The 21,534-nt window shown below is 46.7% G+C and overlaps 9 non-coding genes and 34 pseudogenes across 9 annotated transcripts; 7 read left to right on the top strand and 36 right to left on the bottom strand.

Annotated features, from left to right (window-relative positions):
- Positions 1 to 224: 224 nt before the first annotated feature.
- Positions 225 to 343, bottom strand: LOC148243361 (5S ribosomal RNA; annotated as a pseudogene).
- A 207-nt stretch (positions 344 to 550) lies between these two features.
- On the bottom strand, positions 551 to 669 carry LOC148243360 (5S ribosomal RNA; annotated as a pseudogene).
- A 206-nt stretch (positions 670 to 875) lies between these two features.
- LOC148243359 (5S ribosomal RNA) lies at positions 876 to 994 on the bottom strand (annotated as a pseudogene).
- A 205-nt stretch (positions 995 to 1,199) lies between these two features.
- LOC148243358 (5S ribosomal RNA) lies at positions 1,200 to 1,318 on the bottom strand (annotated as a pseudogene).
- A 205-nt stretch (positions 1,319 to 1,523) lies between these two features.
- Positions 1,524 to 1,642, bottom strand: LOC148243357 (5S ribosomal RNA). The gene has a single exon (XR_015815030.1). It is a non-coding gene; the product is annotated as a 5S ribosomal RNA (ribosomal RNA).
- A 204-nt stretch (positions 1,643 to 1,846) lies between these two features.
- On the bottom strand, positions 1,847 to 1,965 carry LOC148243356 (5S ribosomal RNA). The gene has a single exon (XR_015814858.1). It is a non-coding gene; the product is annotated as a 5S ribosomal RNA (ribosomal RNA).
- Positions 1,966 to 1,971: 6 nt separating this feature from the next.
- On the bottom strand, positions 1,972 to 2,090 carry LOC148243355 (5S ribosomal RNA; annotated as a pseudogene).
- A 205-nt stretch (positions 2,091 to 2,295) lies between these two features.
- Positions 2,296 to 2,414, bottom strand: LOC148243354 (5S ribosomal RNA; annotated as a pseudogene).
- Positions 2,415 to 2,619: 205 nt separating this feature from the next.
- LOC148243353 (5S ribosomal RNA) lies at positions 2,620 to 2,738 on the bottom strand (annotated as a pseudogene).
- A 205-nt stretch (positions 2,739 to 2,943) lies between these two features.
- Positions 2,944 to 3,062, bottom strand: LOC148243352 (5S ribosomal RNA; annotated as a pseudogene).
- A 561-nt stretch (positions 3,063 to 3,623) lies between these two features.
- On the bottom strand, positions 3,624 to 3,742 carry LOC148243351 (5S ribosomal RNA; annotated as a pseudogene).
- A 210-nt stretch (positions 3,743 to 3,952) lies between these two features.
- On the bottom strand, positions 3,953 to 4,071 carry LOC148243350 (5S ribosomal RNA; annotated as a pseudogene).
- A 204-nt stretch (positions 4,072 to 4,275) lies between these two features.
- LOC148243349 (5S ribosomal RNA) lies at positions 4,276 to 4,394 on the bottom strand. The gene has a single exon (XR_015814883.1). It is a non-coding gene; the product is annotated as a 5S ribosomal RNA (ribosomal RNA).
- A 559-nt stretch (positions 4,395 to 4,953) lies between these two features.
- On the bottom strand, positions 4,954 to 5,072 carry LOC148243348 (5S ribosomal RNA; annotated as a pseudogene).
- A 209-nt stretch (positions 5,073 to 5,281) lies between these two features.
- Positions 5,282 to 5,400, bottom strand: LOC148243347 (5S ribosomal RNA; annotated as a pseudogene).
- A 204-nt stretch (positions 5,401 to 5,604) lies between these two features.
- Positions 5,605 to 5,722, bottom strand: LOC148243346 (5S ribosomal RNA; annotated as a pseudogene).
- Positions 5,723 to 6,283: 561 nt separating this feature from the next.
- On the bottom strand, positions 6,284 to 6,402 carry LOC148243345 (5S ribosomal RNA; annotated as a pseudogene).
- A 204-nt stretch (positions 6,403 to 6,606) lies between these two features.
- On the bottom strand, positions 6,607 to 6,725 carry LOC148243344 (5S ribosomal RNA; annotated as a pseudogene).
- A 559-nt stretch (positions 6,726 to 7,284) lies between these two features.
- On the bottom strand, positions 7,285 to 7,403 carry LOC148243343 (5S ribosomal RNA; annotated as a pseudogene).
- Positions 7,404 to 7,935: 532 nt separating this feature from the next.
- Positions 7,936 to 8,054, bottom strand: LOC148243342 (5S ribosomal RNA; annotated as a pseudogene).
- Positions 8,055 to 8,585: 531 nt separating this feature from the next.
- On the bottom strand, positions 8,586 to 8,704 carry LOC148243341 (5S ribosomal RNA; annotated as a pseudogene).
- A 563-nt stretch (positions 8,705 to 9,267) lies between these two features.
- LOC148243340 (5S ribosomal RNA) lies at positions 9,268 to 9,386 on the bottom strand (annotated as a pseudogene).
- A 205-nt stretch (positions 9,387 to 9,591) lies between these two features.
- LOC148243339 (5S ribosomal RNA) lies at positions 9,592 to 9,710 on the bottom strand (annotated as a pseudogene).
- Positions 9,711 to 10,270: 560 nt separating this feature from the next.
- On the bottom strand, positions 10,271 to 10,389 carry LOC148243338 (5S ribosomal RNA). The gene has a single exon (XR_015815183.1). It is a non-coding gene; the product is annotated as a 5S ribosomal RNA (ribosomal RNA).
- Positions 10,390 to 10,954: 565 nt separating this feature from the next.
- LOC148243337 (5S ribosomal RNA) lies at positions 10,955 to 11,073 on the bottom strand (annotated as a pseudogene).
- Positions 11,074 to 12,548: 1,475 nt separating this feature from the next.
- LOC148243336 (5S ribosomal RNA) lies at positions 12,549 to 12,667 on the top strand (annotated as a pseudogene).
- Positions 12,668 to 12,872: 205 nt separating this feature from the next.
- LOC148243335 (5S ribosomal RNA) lies at positions 12,873 to 12,991 on the top strand (annotated as a pseudogene).
- A 561-nt stretch (positions 12,992 to 13,552) lies between these two features.
- Positions 13,553 to 13,670, top strand: LOC148243334 (5S ribosomal RNA; annotated as a pseudogene).
- Positions 13,671 to 13,874: 204 nt separating this feature from the next.
- LOC148243333 (5S ribosomal RNA) lies at positions 13,875 to 13,993 on the top strand (annotated as a pseudogene).
- A 209-nt stretch (positions 13,994 to 14,202) lies between these two features.
- Positions 14,203 to 14,321, top strand: LOC148243332 (5S ribosomal RNA). The gene has a single exon (XR_015815585.1). It is a non-coding gene; the product is annotated as a 5S ribosomal RNA (ribosomal RNA).
- A 1,132-nt stretch (positions 14,322 to 15,453) lies between these two features.
- Positions 15,454 to 15,572, bottom strand: LOC148243331 (5S ribosomal RNA; annotated as a pseudogene).
- Positions 15,573 to 15,762: 190 nt separating this feature from the next.
- On the bottom strand, positions 15,763 to 15,881 carry LOC148243330 (5S ribosomal RNA; annotated as a pseudogene).
- Positions 15,882 to 16,083: 202 nt separating this feature from the next.
- LOC148243329 (5S ribosomal RNA) lies at positions 16,084 to 16,201 on the bottom strand (annotated as a pseudogene).
- Positions 16,202 to 16,761: 560 nt separating this feature from the next.
- On the bottom strand, positions 16,762 to 16,880 carry LOC148243328 (5S ribosomal RNA; annotated as a pseudogene).
- Positions 16,881 to 17,442: 562 nt separating this feature from the next.
- On the bottom strand, positions 17,443 to 17,561 carry LOC148243327 (5S ribosomal RNA). Its single transcript, XR_015814959.1, has one exon. It is a non-coding gene; the product is annotated as a 5S ribosomal RNA (ribosomal RNA).
- Positions 17,562 to 17,770: 209 nt separating this feature from the next.
- Positions 17,771 to 17,889, bottom strand: LOC148243326 (5S ribosomal RNA; annotated as a pseudogene).
- Positions 17,890 to 18,449: 560 nt separating this feature from the next.
- Positions 18,450 to 18,568, bottom strand: LOC148243325 (5S ribosomal RNA). The gene has a single exon (XR_015815150.1). It is a non-coding gene; the product is annotated as a 5S ribosomal RNA (ribosomal RNA).
- Positions 18,569 to 18,772: 204 nt separating this feature from the next.
- Positions 18,773 to 18,891, bottom strand: LOC148243324 (5S ribosomal RNA; annotated as a pseudogene).
- A 561-nt stretch (positions 18,892 to 19,452) lies between these two features.
- On the bottom strand, positions 19,453 to 19,571 carry LOC148243323 (5S ribosomal RNA). The gene has a single exon (XR_015814288.1). It is a non-coding gene; the product is annotated as a 5S ribosomal RNA (ribosomal RNA).
- A 205-nt stretch (positions 19,572 to 19,776) lies between these two features.
- Positions 19,777 to 19,895, bottom strand: LOC148243322 (5S ribosomal RNA; annotated as a pseudogene).
- Positions 19,896 to 20,100: 205 nt separating this feature from the next.
- On the bottom strand, positions 20,101 to 20,219 carry LOC148243321 (5S ribosomal RNA; annotated as a pseudogene).
- A 434-nt stretch (positions 20,220 to 20,653) lies between these two features.
- On the top strand, positions 20,654 to 20,772 carry LOC148243320 (5S ribosomal RNA). Its single transcript, XR_015814520.1, has one exon. It is a non-coding gene; the product is annotated as a 5S ribosomal RNA (ribosomal RNA).
- A 205-nt stretch (positions 20,773 to 20,977) lies between these two features.
- On the top strand, positions 20,978 to 21,096 carry LOC148243319 (5S ribosomal RNA; annotated as a pseudogene).
- The last annotated feature ends 438 nt before the right edge of the window (positions 21,097 to 21,534 follow it).

Raw genomic sequence — 21,534 nt, 5'->3', positions numbered from 1 at the left:
GCTGGTATGATCGCTCATGTTTCATTCTGCGCTGCAAATACATACACTCTTTCTCCCTCCATCCCTTCTCCCATTATTTGTTTCCTTATGCGTGCACTCTGCATCTCTCCTTCTCGTTCTAATATCAAGTAAAATGCCCTAGCATCGTGACTCACCTTTGCGAATGAACCAGCGGTTTATAATTGCATTCGCGCGTAACGTCGAACGACCCATTCGAAAAAAAATGGGTGCAACACGAGGACTTCCCAAGAGGTCACCAATCCGAGTACTACTCCCGCCCAAGCACACTTAACTGCTGAGTTATGATGGGATACGGTGCATTAGTGCTGGTATGATGGCACCTATTTAATTTCGCGCTGCAAATACGTACACTCCTTCTCCTTTCTTCCCCTTTCCGTCATTTGTTTCCTTGTGCGTGTGCACTGCACCTCTCGTTCTCGTATAAATATCAAGTAAAATGCCACGGCGCAGTGACTCACATTTTCGAATAAATCTGCGGACTATAATTAAAGTCGCGTGTAACGTCGAATGGCACATCTGAAAAAAAAAATGGGTGCAACACGAGAACTTCCCAGAAGGTAGCCCATCCTTGTACTACTTTCGCCAAAGCACACTTAACTGCGGAGTTCTGATCGGATCCGGTGTATTTGTGCTGGTGTGATAGCACCTGTTTAATTTCGTGCTGAAAATACAAACACTCCTTCTCCTTCCCTCCCCCCTCCCATCATTTGTTTCCTTGTGCGTTCACACTGCACCTCTTTTTCTCGTTCTAATATCGATTAATATGCCCCTGCTTCTTGACTCACATTTGCGTATAAACAAGTGGACCATAGTTCCAGTTGCGCGTAACGTCGAACGACCCGTTTGAAAAAAAATTTGTGCGACACGAGAACTTCCCAGGAGGTCACCCATCCGAGTACTACCCTCGCCCAAGCACACTTAATTGCAGAGTTATGGTGGGATCTGTTGCATTAGTGCTGGTATGATCACATCCGTTTAATTTCGCACTGCAAATACATAAACTACTTCTCCTTTCTTACCCCTCCCGTCATTTGTTTCCTTGTGCGTGCACACTGCACCTCCCGTGCTCGTTTTAATATCAAGTAAAATGCTATGACGCCGTGACTCACATTTGCGAATAAACCTGAGGACCAAAATTCAAGTCGCGTGTAACGTCTAAAGAATCATCTGTAAAAAAATGGGTGCAACACGAGTACTTCCCAAGTGGTCACCCATTCGAGTACTACTCTCGCCCAAGCACACATAACTGCGGAGTTATGATGGGATCGGTTGCATTAGTGCTGGTATGATCGCACCTGTTTAATTTCGCGCTGCAAATACATAAACTCCTTCTCCTTTCTTCCCCCTCCCGTCATTTGTTTCCTTGTGCGTGCACTCTGCATCTTTCTTTCTCCTTCTAATATCAAATAATATGCCCCGGCACCGTGACTCACCTTTGCAAATGAACCAGTGGTTTATAATTCCATTCGCGCGTAACGTCCAACAACCCATCCGAAAAAAAATAGGTGCACCACGAGGGCTTCCCAAGTGGTCGCCCATCCGAGTACTACTCTCGCCCAAGCACACTTAACTGCGGAGTTCTGATGGGATCCGGAGCTTTAGTGCAGGTATGATCGCACCTATTTAATTTCGCACTGCAAATACATACACTCCTTCTCCTTTCTTCCCCCTCCCGTCATTTGTTTCCTTGTGCGTTCACACTTCACATCTCATTCTTGTTCTAATATCGATTAAAATGCCCCTGCTTATTGCCTCACATTTGCGTATAAACCAGCGGACCCTAGTTCCAGACGCGCGTAACGTCGAACGACCCGTCTAAAAAAAATTGGTGCGACACGAGGACTTCCCAGGAGGTCACCCATCCGAGTACTAATCTCGCCCAAGCACACTTCACTGCGGAGTTCTGATGGGATCCGGTGCATTAGTGCTGGTGTGATCGCACCTGTTTAATTGTTGCGATATGAGTACTTCCCAAGAGGTCACCCATCCGAGTACTACTCTCGCCCAAGCACACTTAACTGCAGAGTTATGATGGGATCCGTTGCATTAGTGCTGGTATGATCACATCCGTTTAATTTCGCGCTGCAAATACATAAACTCCTTCTCCTTTCTTACCCCTCCCGTCATTTGTTTCCTTGTGCGTGCACACTGCACCTCCCGTGCTCGTTTTAATATCAAGTAAAATGCTACGACGCCGTGACTCACATTTGCGAATAAACCTGAGGACCAAAATTCAAGTCGCGTCTAACGTCTAAAGAATCATCTGCAAAAAAATGGGTGCAACACGAGTACTTCCCAAATGGTCACCCATCCGAGTACTACTCTCGCCCAAGCACACATAACTGCGGAGTTATGATGGGATCGGTTGTATTAGTGCTGGTATGATCGCACCTGTTTAATTTCGCGCTGCAAATACATAAACTCCTTCTCATTTCTTCCCCCTCCCGTCATTTGTTTCCTTGTGCGTGCACTCTGCATCTTTCTTTCTCCTTCTAATATCAAATAATATGCCCCGGCACCGTGACTCACCTTTGCAAATGAACCAGTGGTTTATAATTCCATTCGCGCGTAACGTCGAACAACCCATCCGAAAAAAAATAGGTGCACCACGAGGGCTTCCCAAGTGGTCACCCATCCGAGTACTACTCTCGCCCAAGCACACTTAACTGCAGAGTTCTGATGGGATCCCGTGCATTATTGCTGGTATGATGCCACTTGTTTAATTTTGCGCTTCGAATACATACGCTCCTTCTGTTTTCTTCCTCCTCCCGTCATTTGTTTCCTTGTGCGTGCGCACTGCACCTCTCCTTCTCGTTCTAATATCGATTAAAATGCTCCTGCTTCTTGACTCACAATTGCGTATAAACCAGCGGACCCCAGTTCTAGTCGCGTGTAACGTCGAACGACCTGTCTGAAAAAAAATTTATGCGACACGAGGAATTCCCAGGAGGTCACCCATTCGAGTTCTACTCTCGCCCAAGCACACTTAACTACAGAGTTCTGATGGGATCCAGTGCATTAGTGCTGGTATGATCGCACCCGTTTAATTTCGCGCTGCAAATACATAAACACCTTCTCCTTTCTTCCCCCTCCCGTCATTTGTTTCTTTGTGCGTGCGCACTGCACCTCCCGGGCTCGTTCTAATATCAAGTAAAATCCTACGGTGCCGTGACTCACATTTGCGAATAATCCTGAGGACCATAATTCAAGTCGCGCGTATCGTCGAAAGAATCATCTGTAAAAAAATGGGTGCAACACGAGGACTTCCTAAGAAAATGGGTGAAATATAAGGACTTCGCAGGAGGTCACCCATCCTAGTGCTACTCTCGCCCAAGCACCCTTAACTTGAGGAGTTCTGATAGAATCCGTTGCATTGGTGCTGGTATGATTTCTCATGGTTCATTCTGCGTTGCAAATACATAAACTTTTTCTCCCTCCATCCCCCCTCCCGTCATTTGTTTCCTTGTGCGTGCACTCTGCATCTCTCCTTCTCATTCTAATATCGATTAAAATGCCCCTGCTTCTTGACTCACATTTGCGTATAAACCAGCGGACCCCAGTTCCAGTCGCACATAACGTCGAACGACCCGTCTAGAAAAAAATTTGAGCGACACGAGGACTTCCCAGGAAGTCACCCATCCGAGTACTACTCTCGCCCAAGCACACTTGAAAGCGGAGTTCTGATGGGATCTGGTGCATTAGTGCAGGTATGATTGCACCCGTTTAATTCCGCGCTGCATATACATAAACTCCTTCTCCTTTCTTCCCCCTTCCGTCATTTGTTTCCTTGTGCGTGCACACTGCACGTCTCGTTCTCGTTCAAATATCAAGTAAAATGCCAGGGCGCTGTGACTCACATTTGCGAATAAATTTACGGACCATAATTAAAGTCGCGCGTAACGTCGAACGACACATCTGAAAAAAAAGAAAATGGGTGCAACACGAGAACTTCCCAGGAGGTAACCCATCATTGTACTACTTTCGCCAAAGCACACTTAACTGCGGAGTTCTGATGGGATCCGGTGCATTTGTGCTGGTGTGACCGTACCTGTTTAATTTCGTGCTGAAAATACATACACTATTTCTTCCCTCCCCCGCTCCCATCATTTGTTTCCTTGTGCGTTCACACTGCACCTCTCATTCTCGTTCTAATATCGATTAAAATGCCCCTGATTCTTGACTCACATTTGCGTATAAACCAGCGGACCATAGTTCTAGTCGCGCGTAACGTCGAACGACCCGTCTGAAAAAAAATTGGTGCGACACGAGGACTTCCCAGGTGGTCACCCATCCGAGTACTACTCTCGCCCAAGCACACTTAACTGCAGAGTTCTGATGGGATCCAGTGCATTAGTGCTGGTATGATCGCACCCGTTTAATTCTGCACTGCAAATACATAAACTCCTTCTCCTTTTTTCCCCCTCCAGTCATTTGTTTCCTTGTGCGTGCGCACTGCACCTCCCGTGCTCGATCTAATATCAAGTAAAATGCCACGGCGCCGTGACTCACATTTGCGAATAAACCTGCAGACCATAAATCAACTCGCGCGTAACGTCGAAAGAATCATCTGTAAAAAGATGGGTGCAACACGAGGACCTCCCAAGAAAATGGGTGAAATATAAGGACTTCGCAGGAGGTCACCCATCCGAGTACTTTACTCGCCCAAGCACTCTTAACTGCAGAGTTCTGATAGAATCCGTTGCATTAGTGCTGGTATGATCCCTCATGTTTCATTCTGCACTGCAAATACATACACTCTTTCTCCTCCCATCTCCCCTCCCGTCATTTGTTTCCTTGTGCGTGCACTCTGCATCTCTCTTTCTCGCTCTAATATCAAGTAATATGCCCCGGCACTGTGGCTCACCTTTGAAAATGAACCAGCGGTTTATAATTCCATTCGCGCGTAACGTCGAACAACCCATCCGAAAAAAATAGGTGCAACACGAGGGCTTCCCAGGTGGTCACCGATCCGAGTACTACTCTCACCCAAGCACACTTAACTGCGGAGTTTTGATGGGATCCGGGGCTGTAGTGCTGGTATGATCGCACCTGTTTAATTTCGCGCTGCAAATACATACACTCCTTCTCTTTTCTTCCCCCTCCCGTCATTTGTTTCCTTGTGCGTGCGCACTGCACCTCTCGTTCTCGTTCAAATATCAAGTAAAATGCCACGGCGCCGTGACTCACATTTGCGAATAAATCTGCGGACCATAATTAAAGTCGCGCGTAACGTCGAACGGCACATCTGAAAAAAAGAAAATGGGTGCAACACGAGAACTTCTCAGGAGGTAACCCATCATTGTACTACTTTCGCCAAAGCACACTTAACTGCGGAGTTCTGATGGGATCCGGTGCATTAGTGCTGGTGTGACCACACCTGTTTAATTTCGTGCTCAAAATACATACACTCCTTCTTCCGTCCCCCCCTTTTATCATTTGTTTCCTTGTGCGTTCATACTGCACCTCTCCTTTTTGTTCGAATATGGATTAAAATGCCCCTGATTCTTGACTCACATTTGCGTATAAACCAGCGGACCATACTTCCAGTCGCGCGTAACGTCGAACGACCCATCTGAACAAAAATTATTGCGATACGAGGACTTCCCAATAGATCACCCATCCGAGTACTACTCTCGCCCAAGCACACTTAACTGCAGAGTTCTGATGGGATCCAGTGCATTAGTACTGGTATGATGCCACTTGTTTAATTTTGCGCTTCAAATACATACACTCCTTCTCTTTTCTTCCTCCTCCCGTCATTTGTTTCCTTGTGCGTGCGAACTGCACCTCCCGTACTCGTTCTAATATCAAGTAAAATACCACGGCGCCGTGAATCACATTTGCGAATAAACCTGCGGACCATAAATCAAGTCGCGCGTAACGTCGAAAGAATCATCTGCAAAAAGATGGGTGCAACACGAGGACCTCCCAAGAAAATGGGTGAAATATAAGGACTTCGCAGGAGGTCACCCATCCGAGTACTTTTCTCGCCCAAGCACCCTTAACTGCGGAGTTCTGATAGAATCCGTTGCATTAGTGCTGGTATGATCCCTCATGTTTCATTCTGCACTGCAAATACATACACTCTTTCTCCTCCCATCCCCCCTCCCGTCGTTTGTTTCCTTGTGCGTGCACTCTGCATCTCTCTTTTTCGTTCTAATATCAAGTAATATGCCCCGGCACCGTGACTCACCTTTGCAAATGAACCAGCGGTTTATAATTCCATTCGCGTGTAACGTCGAACAACCCATCCGAGAAAAAAAAGGTACAACACGAGGGCTTCCCAAGTGGTCACCCATCCGAGTACTACTCTCGCCCAAGCACACCTAACTGCGGAGTTCTGATGGGATCCGGGGCTTTAGTGCTGGTATGATCGCACCTGTTTAATTTCGCGCTACAAATACAAACACTCCTTCTCCTTTCTTCCCCCTCCGTCATTTGTTTCCTTGTGCGTTCACACTTCATCTCTCCTTCTCGTTCTAATATCGATTAAAATGCCCCTGCTTCTTGACTCACATTTGCGTATAAACCAGCGGACCCTAGTTCCACACGCGCGTAACGTCGAACGACCCGTCTGAAAAAAAATTGGTGCGACACGAGGATTTCCGAGGAGGTCTTCCATCCGAGTACTAATATCGCCCAAGCACACTTAACTGCGGAGTTCTGATGGGATCCGGTGCATTAGTGCTGGTATGATAGCACCTGTTTAATTTCGCGCTGCAAATACATAAACTCATTCCCCTTTCTTCCACCTCCCGTCATTTGTTTCCTTCTGCGTGCGCACTGCACCTCCCGTTCTTGTTCTAATATCAAGTAAAATGCTACAGTGCCGTGACTCACATTTGCGAATAAACCTGAGGACCATAATTCAGGTCGCGCGTAACGTCGAAAGAATCATCTGCAAAAAAATGGGTGCAACACGAGAACTTCACAAGAAAATGGGTGAAATATAAGGACTTCGCAGGAGGTAACCCATGCTAGTACTACTCTCGCCCAAGCACCCTTACCTACGGAGTTCTGATAGAATCCATTGCATTAGTGTGGTATGATCGCACCTGTTTCATTTCGCGCTAAAAATACATACACTCCTTCTCCTTCCCTCCCCCTCCCATCAATTGTTTCCTTGTGCGTTCACACTGCACCTCTACTTCTCGTTCTAATATCGATTAAAATGCCCCTGCTTCTTGACTCACATTTGCGTATAAACCAATGGACCCTAGTTCCAGTCGCGCGTAACGTCGTAGGACCCGTCTAAAAAAAAAAATAGTGCGACACGAGGACTTCCCAGGAGGTCACCCATCCGAGTACTACTCTAGCCCAAGCACACTTAGCTGTGGAGTTCTGATGGGATTCGGTGCATTAGTGCTGGTATGATCGCACCTGTTTAATTTCGCGCTGCAAATAGATAAACTCCTTCTCCTTTCTTCCCCCTCCCGTCATTTGTTTCCTTGTGCGTGCGCACTGCACCTCTCGTTCTCGTTCAAATATCAAGTAAAATGCCACGGCGCCGTGACTCACATTTGCGAATAAATCTTCGGACCATAATTAAAGTCGCGCGTAACGTCGAACGGCACATCTGAAAAAAGGAAAATGGGTGCAACACGAGAACTTCCCAGGAGGTAACCCATCATTGTACTACTTTCGCCAAAGCACACTTAACTGCAGAGTTCTGATGGAATCCAGTGTATTAGTGCTGGTATGATGCCACTTGTTTAATTCCGCACTGCAAATACATACACTCCTTCTCCTTTCTTCCCCCTCCGTCATTTGTTTCCTTGTGCGTTCACACTTCATCTCTCATTCTCGTTCTAATATCGATTAAAATGCCCTTGCTTCTTGACTCACATTTGCGTATAAACCAGCGGACCCTAGTTCTAAACGCGCGTAACGTCGAACGACCCGTCTGAAAAAAAATTGGTGCGACACAAGGATTTCCCAGGAGGTCACCCATTCGAGTACTAATATCACCCAAGCACACTTAACTGCGGTGTTCTGATGGGATCCGGTGCATTAGTGCTGGTATGATAGCACCTGTTTAATTTCGCGCTGGAAATACATAAACTCATTCTCCTTTCTTCCCCCTCCCGTCATTTGTTTCCTTGTGCGTGCGCACTGCACCTCCCTTTTTCGTTCTAATATCAAGTAAAATGCTACAGCGTCATGACTCACATTTGCGAATAAACCTGAGGACCATAATTCAAGTCGCACGTATCGTCGAAAGAATCATTTGCAAAAAAATGGGTGCAACACGAGGACTTCCTAAGAAAATGGGTGAAATATAAGGACTTCGCAGGAGGTCACCCATCCTAGTGCTACTCTCGCCCAAGCACCCCTAACTTGCGGAGTTCTGATAGAATCCGTTGCATTGGTGCTGCAAATACATACACTTTTTCTCCCTCCATCCCCCCTCCCGTCATTTGTTTCCTTGTGCGTGCACTCTGCATCTCTCCTTCTCGTTCTAATATCGATTAAAATGCCCCTGCTTCTTGACTCACATTTGCGTATAAACCAGTGGACCCTAGTTCCAGACGCGCGTAACGTTGAACGACCCGTCTGAAAAAAAATTGGTGGGACACAAGGACTTCCCAGGAGGTCACCCATCCGAGTACTAATCTCGCCCAAGCACACTTCACTGCGGAGTTCTGATGGGATCTGGTACATTAGTGCTGGTATGATCGTACCTGTTTAATTTCGGGCTGCAAATACATAAACTCATTCCCCTTTCTTCCCCCTCCCGTCATTTGTTTTCTTGTGCGTGCGCACTGCACCTCCCGTGCTCGTTCTAATATCAAGTAAAATGCTACGGTGCCATGACTCACATTTGCGAATTAACCTGAGGACCATAATTCAAGTCGCGCGTATCGTCGAAAGAATCATCTGCAAAAAAATGGGTGCAACACGAGGACTTCCTAAGAAAATGGGTGAAATATAAGGACTTCGCAGGAGGTCACCCATCCTAGTGCTACTCTCGCCCAAGCACCCTTAACTTGCAGAGTTCTGATAGAATCCGTTGCATTGGTGCTGGTATGATTGCTCATGTTTCATTATGCGCTGCAAATACATAAACTTTTTCTCCCTCCATCCCCCCTCCCGTCATTTGTTTCCTTGTGCGTGCACATTGCATCTCTCCTTCTCGTTCTAATATCGATTAAAATGCCCCTGCTTCTAGACTCACATTTGTGTATAAACCAGTGGACCCTAGTTCCAGTCGCGCGTAACGTCGAACGACTCGTCTGAAAAAAAAAATTAGTGCGACACGAGGACATCCCAAGAGGTCACCCATCTGAGTACTACTCTCGCCCAAGCACACTTAACTGCGGAGTTATGATGGGATCCGCTGCATTTGTGCTGGTATGATCGCACCTGTTTAATTTTGCGCTGCAAATACATAAACTCCTTCTCCTTTCTTCCCCCTCCCGTCATTTGTATCCTTGTGCGTACGCACTGCACCTCCCGTTCTCATTCTAATATCAAGTAAAATGCTATAGCGCCGTGACTCACATTTGCGAATAAACCTGAGGACCATAATTCAAGTCGCGCGTAACGTCGAAAGAATCTTCTGCAAAAAAATGGGTGCAACACGAGGACTTCTCAAGTGGCGACCAATCCGAGTACTACTCTCGCCCAAGCACACTTAACTGCGGAGTTCTGATGGGATCCAGTGCATTAGTGCTGGTATGATGCCACTTGTTTAATTTTGCACTTCAACTACATACACTCCTTCTCTTTTCTTCCTCATCCCGTCATTTGTTTCCTTGTGCGTGCGCATTGCACCTCCCGTACTCGTTCTAATATCAAGTAAAATGCCACGGCGCCGTGACTCACATTTGCGAATAAACCTGCGGACCATAAATCAAGTCGCGTGTAACGTCAAAAGAATCATCTGCAAAAAGATGGGTGCAACACGAGGACCTCCCAAGAAAATGGGTGAAATATAAAGACTTCGCAGGAGGCCACCCATCCGAGTACTTTTCTCGCCCAAGCACCCTTAACTGCGGAGTTCTGATAGAATCCGTTGCATTAGTGCTGGTATGATCCCTCATGTTTCATTCTGCACTGCAAATACATTCACTCTGTCTCCTTCCATCCCCCCTCCCGTCATTTGTTTCCTTGTGCGTGCACTCTGCATCTCACTTTCTCGTTCTAATACCAAGTAATATGCCCCGGCACCGTGACTCACCTTTGCAAATGAACCAGCGGTTTATAATTCCATTCGCGCGTAACATCAAACAACCCATCCGAAAAAATATAGGTGCAACACGAGGGCTTCCCAGGTGGTCACCCATCCGAGTACTACTCTCGCCCAAGCACGCTTAATTGTGGAGTTCTGATGGGATCCGGAGCTTTAGTGCTGGTATGATCGCACCTGTTTAATTTTGCGCTGCAATTACATACACTCCTTCTCCTTTCTTCCCCCTCCCGTCATTTGTTTCCTTGTGCGTTCACACTTCACCTCTCGTTCTCGTTCTAATATCGATTAAAATGCCCCTGCTTCTTGACTCACATTTGCGTATAAACCAGCGGACCCTAGTTCCAGACGCGCCTAACGTCGAACGACCCGTCTGAAAAAAAATTGGTGCGACACAAGGACTTCACAAGAAAATGGGTGAAATATAAGGACTTCGCAGGTGGTAACCCATGCTAGTACTACTCTCGCCCAAGCTCCCTTACCTACGGAGTTCTGATAGAATCCGTTGCATTAGTGCTGGTATGATCGCACTTGTTTCATTTCGTGCTGAAAATACATACACTCCTTCTCCTTCTCCTTCCCTCCCCCTCCCACCAATTGTTTCCTTGTGCGTTCACACTGCACCGCTCCTTCTCGTTCTAATATCGATTAAAATGCCCGTGCTTTTTGACTCACATTTGCGTATAAACCAGTGGACCCTAGTTCCAGTCGCGCGTAACATCGAACGACCCGTCTGAAAAAAAATTGGTGCGACACGAGGACTTCCCAAGAGGTCACCCATCCGAGTACTACTCTTGCCCAAGCACACTTAACTGCGGAGTTCTGATGGAATCCGGTGCATTAGTGCTGATATGATCGCACTCGTTTAATTCCGCGCTGCAAATACATAAACTCCTTCTCCTTTCTTCCCCCTCCCGTCATTTGTTTCCTTGTGCGTGCGCACTGCACCTCCCGTGACTCACATTTGCGAATAAACCTTAGGACCACAATTCAAGTCGCGCGTATCGTCGAAAGAATCATCTGCAAAAAAATGGGTGCAACACGAGGACTTCCTAAGAAAATGGGTGAAATATAAGGACTTCGCAGGAAGTCACCTATCCTAGTGCTACTCTCGCCTAAGCACCCTTAACTTGCGGAGTTCTGATAGAATCCGTTGCATTGGTGCTGGTATGATTGCTCATGTTTCAATCTGCGCTGCAAATACATACACTTTTTCTCCATCCATCCCCCCTCCCGTCATTTGTTTCCTTGTGCGTGCACTCTGCATCTCTCTTTCAAGTTCTAATATCGATTAAAATGCCCCTGCTTCTTAAATCACATTTGCGTATAAACCAGTGGACCCTAGATGCAGTCGCGCGTAACGTCGAACGACCCATCTGAAAAAAAAAATTAGTACGACACGAGGACTTCCCAAGAGGTCACCCATCTGAGTACTACTCTCGCCCAGCACACTTAACTGCGGAGTTCTAATGGTATCCGGTGCATGATCGCACTCTCGCACAAGCACCTCCGCAGTTAAGTGTGCTTGGGCGAGAGTAGTACTAGGATGGGTGACCTCCTGGGAAGTCCTCGTGTCGCACCAATTTTTTTTCAGACGGGTCGTTCGACGTTACGCGCGACTGGAACTAGGGTCCGCTGGTTTATACGCAAATGTGAGTCAAGAAGCAGGGGCATTTTAATCGATATTAGAACGAGAAGGAGAGGTGCAGTGTGAACGCACAAGGAAACAATTTATGGGAGGGGGAGGGAAGGAGAAGGAGTGTATGTATTTTCAGCACGAAATGAAACAGGTGCGATCATACCAGCACTAATTCAACGGATTCTATCAGAACTCCGTAGGTAAGGGTGCTTGGGCGAGAGTACTACTAGCATGGGTTACCTCCTGCGAAGTCCTTATATTTCACCTATTTTCTTGTGAAGTCCTCGTGTTGCACCCACTTTTTTGCAGATGATTCTTTCGACATTACGCGCGACTTGAATTATGGTCCTCAGGTTTATTCGCAAATGTGATTCACGGCGCTGTAGCATTTTACTTGATATTAGAACGAGAACGGGAGGTGCAGTGCGCACGCACAAGGAAACAAATGACGGGAGGGGGAAGAAAGGGGAATGAGTTTATGTATTTGCAGTGCGAAATTAAACAGATGTGCCGTTCGACGTTACGCGCGACTTTAATTATGGTCCGCAGATTTATTCACAAATGTGAGTCACGGCGCCGTGGCATTTTACTTGATATTTGAACGAGAACGAGAGGTGCAGTGCGCACGCACAAAAAAACAAATGACGAGAGGGGGAAGAAAGGGGAATGAGTTTATGTATTTGTAGCGCAAAATTAAACAGTTGCGATCATACCAGCACTAATGCACCGGATCCCATCAGAACTCCGTAGTGAAGTGTGCTTAGGCGAGATTAGTACTCGGATGGGTGACCTCCTGGGAAGTCCTCGTGTCGCACCAATTTTTTTTCAGACGGGTCGTTCAACGTTACGCGCGACTGGAACTAGGGTCCGCTGGTTTATACACAAATATGAGTCAAGAAGCAGGGGCATTTTAATCGATATTAGAACGAGAATGAGAGGTGAAGTGTGAACGCACAAGGAAACAAATGACGGGAGGGGGAAGAAAGGAGAAGGAGTGTATGTATTTGCAGCGCGAAATTAAACAGGTGCGATCATACCAGCACTAAAGCTCCGGATCCCATCAGAACCCCGTAGTTAAGTGTGCTTGGGCGAGAGTAGTACTCGGATGAGTGACCACTTGGGAAGCCCTCGTGTTGCACCTATTTTTTTTCGGATGGGTTGTTCGACATTACGCGCGAATGGAATTATAAACCGCTGGTTCATTTGCAAAGGTGAGTCACGGTGCCGGGGCATATTACTTGATATTAGAACCAGAAAGAGAGATGCAGAGTGCACGCACAAGGAAACAAATGACGGGAGGGGGGATGGAAGGAGAAAGAGTGTATGTATTTGCAGTGCAGAATGAAACATGAGGGATCATACCAGCACTAATGCAACGGATTCTATCAGAACTCCGCAGTTAAGGGTGTTTGGGTGAGAAAAGTACTCGGATGGGTGACCTCCTGCGAAGTCCTTATATTTCACCCATCTTCTTGGGAGGTCCTCGTGTTGCACCCATCTTTCTGCAGATGATTCTTTCGACGTTACGCGCGACTTGATTTATGGTCCGCAGGTTTATTTGCAAATGTGAGTCACAGCACCGTGGCATTTTACTTGATATTAGAACGAGTACGGGAGGTGCAGTGCGCACGCACAAGGAAACAAATGACGGGAGGAGGAAGAAAAGATTAGGAGTGTATGTATTTGAAGCGCAAAATTAAACAAGTGGCATCATACCAGCACTAATGCACTGGATCCCATCAGAACTCTACAGTTAAGTGTGTTTGGGCGAGAGTAGTACTCGGATGGGTGACCTCTTGAGAAGTCCTCGTATCGCAACCATTTCTTTTCAGATAGGTCGTTCGACGTTACGCGCGACTGGAACTATGGTCCGCTGGTTTATACGCAAATGTAAGTCAAGAATCAGGGGCATTTTAATCGATATTAGAACGAGAAGGAGAGGTGCAGTGTGAACGCAAAAGGAAACAAATGATGGGAGGGCGGGAGGGAAGAAGGAGTGTATGTATTTTCAGCACGAAATTAAACAGGTGCGGTCACACCAGCACAAATGCACCGGATCCCATCAGAACTCCGAAGTTAAGTGTGCTTTGGCGAAAGTAGTACAATGATGGGTTACCTCCTGGGAAGTTCTCGTGTTGCACCCATTTTCTTTTTTTCAGATGTGCCGTTCGACGTTACGCGCGACTTTAATTATGGTCCGTAGATTTATTCGCAAATGTGAGTCACGGCGCCGTGGCATTTTACTTGATATTTGAACGAGAACGAGAGGTGCAGTGCGCACGCACAAGGAAACAAATGACGGGAGGGGGAAGAAAGGAGAAGGAGTTTATGTATTTGCAGCGCGAAATTAAACTGGTGCGATCATACCAGCACCAATGCACCAGATCCCATCAGAACTCCGCAGATAAGTGTGCTTGGGCGAGAGTAGTACTAGGATGGGTGACCTCCTTGGAAGTCCTCGTGTCGCACTAATTTTTTTTTTCAGACGGGTCGTTCGACGTTACGCGCGACTGGAACTAGGGTCCACTGGTTATACACAAATGTGAGTCAAGAAGCAGGGGCATTTTAATCGATATTAGAACGAGAAAAAGAGATGCAGAGTGCACGCACAAGGAAACAAATGACGAGAGGGGTGATGGAGGGAGAAAAAGTGTATGTATTTGCAGCGCAGAATGAAACATGAGCAATCATACCAGCACCAATGCAACGGATTCTATCAGAACTCCGCAAGTTAGGGTTGCTTGGGCGAGAGTAGCACTAGGATGGGTGACCTCCTGCGAAGTCCTTATATTTCACCCATTTTCTTAGGAAGTCCTCGTGTTGCACCCATTTTTTTGCAGATGATTCTTTCGACGATACGCGCGACTTGAATTATGGTCCTCAGGTTTATTCGCAAATGTGAGTCACGGCACTGTAGCATTTTACTTGATATTAGAACGAGCACGGGAGGTGCAGTGCGCATGCACAAGGAAACAAATGGCGGGATGGGGAAGAAAGTAGAATGAGTTTATGTATTTGCAGCGCGAAATTAAACAGGTGCGATCATAACAGCACTAATGCACCGGATCCCATCAGAACTCCGCAGTTAAGTGTGCTTGGGCGAGATTACTTGTGCATGCGCACTGCACCTATCGTGCTCGTTCTAATTCAAGTAAAATGCTACGGTGCCGTGACTCATATTTGCGAATAAACATGAGGATCATAATTCAAGTCGCGTGTATCGTCGAAAGAATCATCTGCAAAAAAATGGGTGCAACACGAGGACTTCCTAAGAAAATGGGTGAAATATAAGGACTTCGCAGGAGGTCACCCATCCTAGTGCTACTCTCGCCCAAGCACCCTTAACTTGCAGAGTTCTGATAGAATCCGTTGCATTGGTGCTGGTATGATTGCTCATGTTTCATTCTGCGCTGCAAATACGTACACTTTTTCTCCCTCCATCCCCCCTCCCGTCATTTGTTTCCTTGTGCGTGCACTCTGCATCTCTCCTTCTCGTTCTAATATCGATTAAAATGCCCCTGCTTCTTGACTCACATTTGCGTATAAACCAGTGGACCCTAGTTCCAGTCGCGCGTAACGTCGAACGACCCGTCTGAAAAAAAAATTAGTGCGACACGAGGACTTCCCAGGAGGTAACCCATCCGAGTACTACTCTCGCCCAAGCACACTTCACTGCGGAGTTCTGATGTGATCCGGAGCATTAGTGTTGGTATGATCGCACCTGTTTAATTTCGCGCTGCAAATACATAAACTCCTTCTCCTTTCTTCCCCCTCCCGTCATTTGTTTCCTTGTGCCTGCGCACTGCACCTCTCATTCTCGTTCAAATATCAAGTAAAATGCCACGGCACCGTGACTCACATTTGCGGATAAATCTGCGCGTAACGTCGAACGACACATCTGGAAAAAAGAAAATGGGTGCAACACGAGAACTTCCTAGGAGGTAACCCATCATTGTACTACTTTTGCCAAAGCATACTTAACTACGGAGTTCTGATGGGATCTGGTGCATTTGTGCTGGTGTGACCGCACCTGCTTAATTTCGTGCTGAAAATACATACACTCCCTCTTCCCTCCCCCCTCCCATCATTTGTTTCCTTGTGCGTTCACACTGCACCTCTCCTTTTCGTTCTAATATCGATTAAAATGTAGCTGATTCTTGACTCACATTTGCGTATAAACCAGCGGACCATAGTTCCAGTCGCGCGTAACGTCGAACAACCCATCTGAAAAAAATTGTTGCGATACGAGGACTTCCCAAGAGGTCACCCATCCGAGTACTACACTCGACCAAGCACACTTAACTGCAGAGTTCTCATGGGATCCAGTGCATTAGTGCTGGTATGATGCCACTTGTTTAATTTTGCGCTTCAAATACATACACTCCTTCTCTTTTCTTCCTCCTCCCGTCATTTGTTTCCTTGTGCGTGCGTAATGCACCTCCCGTACTCGTTCTAATATCAAGTAAAATGCCACGGCGCCGTGACTCACATTTGCGAATAAACCTGAGGACCATAATTCAAGTCGCGCGTAACGTCGAAAGAATCATCTGCAAAAAAATGGGTGCAACACGAGGACTTCACAAGAAAATGGGTGAAATATAAGGACTTTACAGGAGGTAACCCATGCTATTACTACTCTCGCCCAAGCACCCTTACCTACGGAGTTCTGATAGAATCCGTTGCATTAGTGCTGGTATGATCGCACCTGTTTCATTTCTTGCTGAAAATACATACACTCCTTCTCCTTCCTTCCCCCTTCCATCAATTGTTTCCTTGTGCGTTCACACTGCACCTCTCCTTCTCGTTCTAATAGCGATTAAAATGCCCCTGCTTCTTGACTTACATTTGCGTATAAACCAGCGGATCCTAGTTCTAGTCGCGCGTAACGTCGAACGACCCGTCTGAAAAAAAATTGGTGAGACACGAGGACTTCCCAGGAGATCACTAATCCGAGTACTACTCTCGCCAAAGCACACTTAACTGCGGAGTTCTGACGGGATCCGGTGCATTAGTGCTGGTATGATCGCACCCGTTTAATTCCGCACTGCAAATACATAAACTCCTTCTCCTTTCTTCCCCCTCCCGTCATTTGTTTCCTTGTGCGTGCGCACTGCACCTCCCGTACTCCTTCTAATATAAAGTAAAATGCTAGGGTGCCGTGACTCACATTTGCGAATAAACCTGAGGACCATAATTCAAGTCGCGCGTATCGTCGAAAGAATCATTTGCAAAAAAATGGGTGGAAAACGAGGACTTCCTAAGAAAATGGGTGAAATATAAGGACTTCGCATGAGGTCACCCATCCTAGTGCTACTCTCGCCCAAGCACCCTTAACTTGCGGAGTTCTGATAGAATCCGTTGCATTGGTGCTGGTATGATTGCTCATGTTTCATTCTGCGCTGCAAATACATACACGTTTTCTCCCTCCATCCCCCCTCCCGTCATTTGTTTCCTTGTGCGTGCACTCCGCATCTCTCCTACTCGTTCAAATATCGATTAAAATGCCCCTGCTTCTTAACTCACATTTGCGTATAAACCAGTGGACCCTAGTTCCAGTCGCGCGTAACGTCGAACGACCCGTCTGAAAAAAAAATTAGTGCGACACGAGGACTTCCTAAGAGGTCACCCATCCGAGTACTACTCTCGCCCATGCACACTTAACTGCGGAGTTCTGATGGGATCCGGTGCATTAGTGCTGGTATGATCGCACCTGTTTAATTTTGCGCTGCAAATACATAAACTCCTTCTCCTTTCTTCCCCCTCCCGTCATTTGTTTCCTTGTGCGTGCACACTGCACCTCTCGTTCTCGTTCAAATATCAAGTAAAATGCCACGACACCGTGACTCACATTTGCGAATAAATCTGCGGACCATAATAAAAGTAGCGCGTAAAGTCGTACGGCACATCTGAAAAAAAGAAAATGGGTGCAACACGAGAACTTCCCACGAGGTAACCCATCATTGTACTACTTCCGCCAAAGAACACTTAACTGCGGAGTTCTGATGAGATCCGGTGCATTTGTGCTGGTATGATCGCACCCGTTTAATTTTGCGCTACAAATACATAAACTCATTCCCTTTTCTTCCCCCTCCCGTCATTTGTTTCCTTGTGCGTGCGGACTGCACCTCCTGTTCTCGTTCTAATATCAAGTAAAATGCCACGGTGCCGTGACTCACATTTGCGAATAAACCTGAGGACCATAATTCAAGTCGCGCGTAACGTCGAAAGAATTTTCTGCAAAAAAATGGGTGCAATACGAGGACTTCACAAGAAAATGGGTGAAATATAAGGACTTCGCAGGAGGTAACCCATGCTAGTACTACTCTCGCCCAAGCACCCTTACCTACGGAGTTCTGATCCAATCCGTTGCATTAGTTCTGGTATGATCCCTCATGTTTCATTCTGCACTGCAAATACATACACTCTTTCTCCTTCCATCCCCCCTCCCGTCATTTGTTTCCTTGTGCGTGCACTCTGCATCTCTCTTTCTCGTTCTAATATCAAGTAATATGCCCCGGCACCGTGACTGACCTTTGCAAATGAACCAGCGATTTATAATTCCATTCGCGCGTAACGTCGAACAACCCATCCGAAAAAAAATAGGTGCAACACGAGGGCTTCCCAAGTGGTCACCCATCCGAGTACTACTCTCGCCCAAGCACACTTAACTACGGAGTTCTGATGGGATCCGGAGCTTTAGTGCTGGTATGATCGAACCTGTTTAATTTCACGCTGCAAATACATACACTCCTTCTCTTTTCTTCCCCTTCCCGTCACTTGTTTCCTTGTGCGTTCACACTTCACCTCTCATTCTCGTTCTAATATCGATTAAAATGCCCCTGCTTCTTGACTCAGATTTGCGTATAAACCAGCGGATCCTAGTTCCAGATGTGCGTAACGTTGAACGACCCGTCTGAAAAAAATTGGTGCGACACGAGGACTTCCCAGGAGGTCATCCATCAGAGTACTAATCTCGCCCAAGCACACATAACCGCGGAGTTCTGATAGGATCCAGTGTATTAGTGCTGGTATGATCGCACCTGTTTAATTTCGTGCTGCAAATACATAAACTCATTCCCCTTTCTTCCCCCTCCCGTCATTTGTTTCCTTGTGCGTGCGAACTGCACCTCCCGATCTCGTTCTAATATCAAGTAAAATGCCACGGCGCCGTGACTCACATTTGCGAATAAACCTGAGGACCATAATTCAAGTCGCGCGTAACGTCGAAAGAATCATCTGCAAAAAAATGGTTGCAACACGAGGACTTCCTAAGAAAATGGGTGAAATATAAGGACTTCGCAGGAGGTCACCCATCCGAGTTCTTTTCTCGCCCAAGCACCCTTAACTGCGGAGTTCTGATAGAATCCGTTGCATTAGTGCTGGTATGATCCCTCATGTTTCATTCTGCACTGCAAATACATACACTCTTTCTCCTTTCATCCCCCCTCCCGTCATTTGTTTCCTTGTGCGTGCACTCTGCATCTCTCTTTCTCGTTCTAATATCAAGTAATATGCCCCGGCACCGTGACTCACCTTTACAAATGAACCAGCAGTTTATAATTCCATTCGCGCGTAACGTCGAACAACCCATCCGAAAAAAAATATGGTGCAACACGAGGGCTTCCCAAGTGGTCACCCATCCGAGTACTACCCTCGCCCAAGCACACTTAACTGCGGAGTTCTGATGGGATCCGGAGCTTTAGTGCTGGTTTGATCGCACCTGTTTAATTTCGCGCTGCAAATACATACACTCCTTCTCCTTTCTTCCCCTCCCATCATTTGTTTCCTTGTGCGTTCACACTTCACCTCTCATTCTCGTTCTAATATCGACTAAAATGCCCCTGCTTCATGACTCACATTTGCGTATAAACCAGCGGACCATAGTTCCAGACGCGCGTAACGTCGAACGACCCGTCTAAAAAAAAAATTAGTACGACAAGAGGACTTCACAGGAGGTCACCCATCCGAGTACTAATCTCGCCCAAGCACACTAAACTGCGGAGTTCTGATGGGATCCGATGCATTAGTGCTGGTATGATCGTACCTGTTTCATTTCGTGCTGAAAATACATACACTCCTTCTCCTTCCCTCCCCCTCCCCTCAATTGTTTCCTTGTGCGTTCACACTGCACCTCTCATTCTCATTCTAATATCGATCAAAATGCCCCTGCTTCTTGACTCACAATTGCGTATAAACCAGCGGACCCAAGTTCCAGTCGCGCGTAACGTCGAACGACCCGTCTGAAAAAAAATTGGTGCGACACAAGGACTTCCCAGGAGGTCACCCATCCGAGTACTACTTTCATCCAAGCACACTTAACTGCGGAGTTCTGATGGGATCCGGTGCATTAGTGCTGGTATGATCGCACCTGTTTAATTTTGCGCTGCAAATACATAAATTCCTTCCCCTTTCTTCCCCCTCCCGTCATTTGTTTCCTTGTGCGTGCGCACTACACCTCTCGTTCTCGTTCAAATATCAAGTAAAATACCACGGCGCCGTGACTCACATTTGCGAATAAATCTGCGGATCATAATTAAAGTCGCGCGTAATGTCAAACGGCACGTTCAAATATCAAGTAAAAGTCCTCGTGTTGCACCCATTTTTTTGCAGATGATTCTTTCGACGATACGCGCGACTTGAATTATGGTCCTCAGGTTTATTCGCAAATGTGAGTCATGGCACCGTAGCATTTTACTTGATATTAGAACGAGCACGGGAGGTGCATTGCGCACGCACAAGGAAACAAATGACGGGAGGGGGAAGAAAGGGGAAGGAGTTTATGTATTTGCAGCGTGGTATTAGACGGGTGCGATCATACCAGCATTAATGCACCGGATCCCATCAGAACTCCGTAGTTAAGTGTGTTTGGGCGAGAGTAGTACTCGGATGGGTGACCTCCTGGGAAGTTCTCGTGTTGCACTAATTTTTTTTCAGACAGGATGTTCGACGTTACGCGCGACGGGAACTAGGGTCCGCTGGTTTATACGCAAATGTGAGTCAAGAAGCAGGGGCATTTTAATCGATATTAGAATGAGAAGGAGAGGTGCAATGTGAACGCATAAGGAAACAATTGATGGGAGGGGGAGGGAAGGAGAAAGAGTGTATGTATTTTCAGCACAAAATGAAATAGGTGTGATCATACCAGCATTAATGCACCGGATCCCATCAGAACTCCGCAGTTAAGTGTGCTTGGGCGAGAGTAGTACTCGGATGGGTGACCTCCTGGGAAGTCCTCGTGTTGCAAAAATTTTTTTTCAGACGGGTCGTTCGACGTTACGCAGGACTGGAACTAGGGTCCGCTGGTTTATACGCAAATGTGAGTCAAGAAGTAGGGGCATTTTAATCGATATTAGAACGAAAAAGAGAGGTGCAGTGTGAACGCACAAGGAAACAATTGATGGGAGGGGGAGGGAAGGAGAAGGAGTGTATGTATTTTCAGCACGAAATGAAACAGGCGCGGTCATACCAGCACTAATGCAACGGATTCTATCAGAACTCCGTAGGTAAGGGTTCTTGGGCGAGAGTAGTACTAGCATGGGTTACCTCCTGCGAAGTCCTTATATTTCACTCATTTTCTTGTGATGTCCTCGTGTTGCTCCCATTTTAATCGATATTAGAACGAGAAAGAGATGTGCAGTGTGAACGCACAAGGAAACAATTGATGGGTGGGGGAGGGAAGGAGAAG

The sequence above is a fragment of the Carica papaya genome, chromosome 8 (genome assembly GCF_054855325.1).
Source record: "Carica papaya isolate Zhongbai chromosome 8, ASM5485532v1, whole genome shotgun sequence".
NCBI classification, from domain to species: Eukaryota; Viridiplantae; Streptophyta; class Magnoliopsida; order Brassicales; family Caricaceae; genus Carica; species Carica papaya.
The sequence above is the reverse complement of the archived record's forward strand: the minus strand, read 5'-3'. Positions and strand labels throughout refer to the sequence as shown.